Raw genomic sequence first — 5,470 nt, forward strand, 5'->3', positions numbered from 1 at the left:
CCTTCATCATACCTGGAGGAAAGTGGTAGACACTGGTTCACCTGGATGTGGACAGAGAAAGAGGTGTTGATTTTTGAAAGTTAACTTTTTGCAGAACTAAAAGTTGGATGCATGCTTTTCATTAGAAAAGAAAAAAAAAGGGGGGGAAAGAAAGCATGCATGATAGAATCAGGAATGAATAGCAAAGGAAATAGCAAAGAAACTGAAACACAATGAAACATGAATCCATCTGAGTAAACACAACATGCAATACACAACAAATATCAATATCAATATCATAAACATCATATCAAATATCAAATTGATCATATTCAATGGAGAAACTTAGACCACAAACAACAATAACTGTCTACTTAAGAAATAGCAACTTAGGAAAATCAGAAGCATAAGATTCCACTAAAATATGTAAGAACTATCTATCTCCCTGAAATGATAGGCAGTCATGTAAAAGAAAGTATACTTTTAAGGTAAAAAATTAAACGTCTCATAGATGATCTTTTTCTTCCATCGTTGGTAGGAAAATCCCAAATGAAAATGTGTCAGGGTTCAATTTTCAGAGTATATAATATACCATAAAGCAAAAAACTGCCAGAACTAGAAAAAGGAATGACTAAAATAGATGCAGAGCAAGAAAGTAAAGTTCTTTTCTGCTTTTGAGTGTTAAATTAGGAAATAAACAAGGAACTAGAGGATCTGATAATATAATCTAGTGAGTTGATTTTAAAATACATGTGGCAATTCAGTTATCTTAAATAGATGATAGAATCACTTTTTAAATATTTGTGAACACTTAAAGTTTTATATACATTAGATCATAAGAAAACATCAATAGTTTCTTAAAAGCAGTTCTACATAGACTGAAATCCAAAAACAAATATTTTTTTGATCAGAATGCAATAAATTTATTAGTGGAACAGCAATAGTTTTTGTTTGTCTGTTTGTTTTGTTTTTTTTTAGTGTTTCCATGCTCGTGATAGTTACAAAACAAAACAAATTTTTTTTCTATATGACTCTGGATCGAATAGGAGATTAAAAAGAAAATTATAAAACACCTAGCAAATTACAATAATGAAAGCACTACATATTTAAACCTAGGCTGTTGAGTCAAAGCTATAATCGGGGAAAAATTGCAAAACAAACTTTTATTGCGTTTAAATAATAAAAGAAACAAGTGAATTAAACCATTAACTTGAGAAACTAAGTAGGAAACAAGACAAGCCTAATTTTTTAAAAAAAGGAAAAGAAATAATCACAGATGAAAGCAGAAATTAAAATTTAGTACACAAAAAGGAATAGAATATAAATAAATTTTAGAGTGGTTCTTTGGGAAAAAAACAATAAATAGAACAAAAAGAATAAAATGTAGAAACCCCTACTTATTCTAATCAAGGAAATAATAAGAGACATAAATTAGGGATATGAAAGGAAGTGACATCTCAAATATGAATACATTTGGAAATCTTGATATAATGAATCATTCTCATTCATATAAAATGCCATTATTAACTGGCAAAGAAACAGAAAACTTTCTTAAGAAGAAATTGAAAAACAAATTTAAAGACTTACCTGTTTAGAGCATTTAAAGAAAAAAGTATTTCAAATTTAAATTTATCAAATTTTATCAATAACTTTATCAAATTTTAAAGAACAAATAATTTTCTGACTATTAACTCTTCCAGGGCATTAAAATACATGAGGAAAAAATTGTAGTTCAAATACTAATGACAAAAACCTAACATACAAAATGGATAGACCTTATATAAAAGGAAAAAAGACAAGATAGTCACAAATGTAGAAGCTGAAATCTAAAATGCAATATTAAATTTATCTAGGTATTTATGATATAATACAAAGAAACTTCAATAGGTTTTATGTCAAGAATGCAAAGATAATTCAATATTATGATTAATATGGTATATTTTCACATCAGTATATCATAGGAAAAAAGTAGAATAGTGATCCCAAAATATACCAAAAATTAATTTGAAAAAAATATGCAATGTTCATTTCTAGTAATCATACCTAATAACCAGGACCAGAAGAGGAATGAACTCTTCTTTCTCAAGTTGATAGAGAATATTTATCTTAATATATAATACCCAACAATAAAATTCTAGGAACATTCACTTTAAAAGTACAATATTATGAGATTATTTAGCATTGTTCTAACAATTTATAATACACAAAGTAAGATCACACAAAGAAAAAAAAAACAGTTATTGAAGAGGAAGAGGACAAGTATCATTTACTTAATATTATGATTGCCTATCCCCAAATCTCAAAAACAGAAGAAAAGCAATTGAAAAACTAATAACCTTAATGAGAGCTTTCACAAGGTGACAAATTCTAAGGCAAATACACAAAACTGAATCAGCTTTATATATAACAACAATAACACGAAGATTTAATTTAAACATTCCATTCATAATGAAATAAATACATTATCTAGGAATATATTTAAGAGGAAATGTTGAAGATCTACAGGAAGAAAACTACAAAAATTTATTATGGATTTCAAAGAAGACATGAATAAATGGAGAGAAACACTCTACTGTGATCCATTTTGTTTGCTGAGAACTTGTAAGGCTGTCAGTTTTGAATGGGGCCCAGAGCAACGTGATCTAGTACCAGTAATGAACACAGATGCAAAAATCCTAAGCAAAACAAAATCAAATCAAGTTCAGCAGCATATTAAAAAAGTAACACATCTAAATCAAATAGGGATGCAAAGATGAGTAAAACCTCAGGGTAGAAGACTTGTCTGTCTTGTTCTCATTTTTATTCTCTGCATTTATCAGAGTTCCTGGTTCGTAATAGGTGCTCAATAAATATGTATTGAGTGAGCAAATATAATGTAATCATTTAATTTATTTTGCTACATTAACTGATTAAAGGATAAAATCCACATCACATCTTAATGATGCCAAAAGGTATTTGATAAATTCAACATCCACTTTTTATCAGATTCCAAGAAAGCTGGAAATAGAATGAAATCTTATCTTCTTAAAGTTCTCTATCACAAACTCACAGCTAGTGTTATACTTAGTAATGAAACATAAGAGCAAGCAAAATGAGCCTTCTACCACCCCCCCCCCCTTGTCTTGTGAAAACTTTACTGAAAGTTTTAGTCAATGAAACAATAAATAAAAACTAAAAAAAGAACTGTGAATTGGAGAAGAGACAAAATAGTCATTACTCACAGATGATGCCCTCACCAGAGCCAGAAGATCCTGGCACCCTGATCTTAGACTTTATTCCTGATTTAGACTCCATTCAATATTGTGAGAAATACATGCTTATTGTTTTAAGTTGCTCACTCTTCAATATTTTGTTATAGCAACCTGAGCAAACTAATACAGATAAAGAGATTGGATCCAAGATCAGCATACACAAATCCATAGCTTTTCCATGTTCTAGCAATAACTAAATAAAACTTTGATAATTATTTATTCACCATTTTAACAAAACAATTAAAATTTCAGGAATAAAAGAAATTTGCAAGACATAGATGAAATAATATCATAAAACTTTATAGAAGCCCTGAGTAAATGAAAAGGATACCACGTTCCTGGATTGTTATCACTGACTTATAATTTCTTTATAAATTCATTTAAATTTTACTTGAAATTCCTATACTCAACAATCCACTTTCAAACTTGGGAGAGAAGAGAAATGTCATGACACTTTTTAATAAGAATATGGAAAACAATGTTTGCCATCCAAACATGAAAACAGATTATGATTTACAGTCACTAGTAGCGTATGATATAGGTCAAGAACTAAAAATCATAAATGAACCAAAAAGAAAATGAAATCTAGTTGCCCACCACATACAATTCAGTAAAACAAAATTCAATATGAACTTAAAATCCAGATAGTGTCTATTTAAATTTAAAACTATAGAGATTTTTTTTCTTAACTGTATATGAAGAAAAAACTCTAAAATTGCCCTTTGAGCTTCCTCACAAGATGGCGATGGGCAGCAGAATAAAATAGACATTAGTATTGCTGTATGTATATACGTGTCTGTATAACCAATGTGATTCTGCAACCTGTACACTCAGAAAAATGAGAAATTATACCCCATTTTATTCAAATGTATGATATGTCAAGATCATTGTATTGTCATGTGCAACAAATAAAAAAAAAAGATGGTGATCTCATGCTTATTCCATAACAGTTCAGGAATACAAAGGTGAGTGTTCTTAAAGCCTTTTGTTGGTTCATAAGTGTGATGATTGGGTTTTCACACATAAATGTGATAATTGTGTAAGAGATGATTTCCTCAAAACATGTTTTTTCATTGACACATTACTTGTTTGATCTGAACTAAGTGGCAAAAAGTGAGTGTCCCAAATGAACAGGGTAGAAGCTGAATGACCTTCCACTATACTTTAATCTCAGAAGCCAACAGTCACTTCTGCCATACTGTACTGGTCAACCCATCATTAAAATTTGTCCAGATTCAAGGGAAATACATATAGACTTCACTTTTCATTAGGAGGAATGTCAAAGCATCTGAAGATATGTTTTAAAATCACCATGCTCTCTCCTGGATGATACCAGAAATAGGAAAAGTTTTTGGTATAAGAAATTCACTGGTTTAAATACCATTTTGGTCACTTATTGTTTATATTTCTTGTGAGTATTTAATAAATTAGCACATGTAAGATACATGGCATATGCCAGATTAAATGTTCAGTAAAAATTAACTTTATGTCTTTAACTAGAAGCAAAAGGGTTGTTTACTTGTTTGTAGGAATCATCATGATATTAGCCTTTCCAATGGCCACGATGAGTATATCCTGGGCTGCTGTGTTACAGAAGGTATTTTCAAGAAATAAACAATAAGTCAATTCCTCTGATGTACAAGTGTAGAGTGGCAATAAAGTTCCTGGATCTCCTTCAAATTCTTAGAGAGTACAAAAAGCACAAGTGTTTGCCCAAAACTCTCCACAGAGCATTTCCCAAATGAGCAATGTCTACTTTTCTGTTCTTAGTGTGATCTGGTTGTAAGAATAAAGAAAAAAGAAGTTTGTGTGCATTGAATATTCCCTCCCCTTTCCCCTTCTAGTCGATGGCATAGTGGGCACTGTGGCATATATCTAGAAAACTCGACATTTGCATAGACACCCCTCTCAGGATTCACCACACAGCACTCTTTGCTCATGCTTAGATGGTGAGCAAGGGCTCATAAAATGCATATCATATCATTATGTTATGTTTCTTTTTTATTTCTCCAGAGAATTTAAAATATACAAACATGTGACTGTGAGGAAATGATCCAAAAAAGATTATAAATACAGCTATAAATGTCAAAGTTCCTAAAACATTTCACTGGCTCTATCTTCAGAAGAAAGTGTTTACACGGAGCGCACGCCAGCATGTTTTATTATTGTTATTGTGGGCATTAAATGTTACAAATGCAATCTGTTTGACAGACATATAAACGATGGTCTCCACAAACCTT

The 5,470-nt window shown here is 30.6% G+C and overlaps 1 pseudogene; it reads left to right on the plus strand.

Annotated features, from left to right (window-relative positions):
- Window positions 1-4,209: 4,209 nt before the first annotated feature.
- LOC114081749 (small nucleolar RNA U13) lies at window positions 4,210-4,325 on the plus strand (annotated as a pseudogene).
- Window positions 4,326-5,470: the final 1,145 nt, after the last annotated feature.

The sequence above is a fragment of the Marmota flaviventris genome, chromosome 1 (genome assembly GCF_047511675.1).
Source record: "Marmota flaviventris isolate mMarFla1 chromosome 1, mMarFla1.hap1, whole genome shotgun sequence".
NCBI lineage: Eukaryota > Metazoa > Chordata > Mammalia > Rodentia > Sciuridae > Marmota > Marmota flaviventris.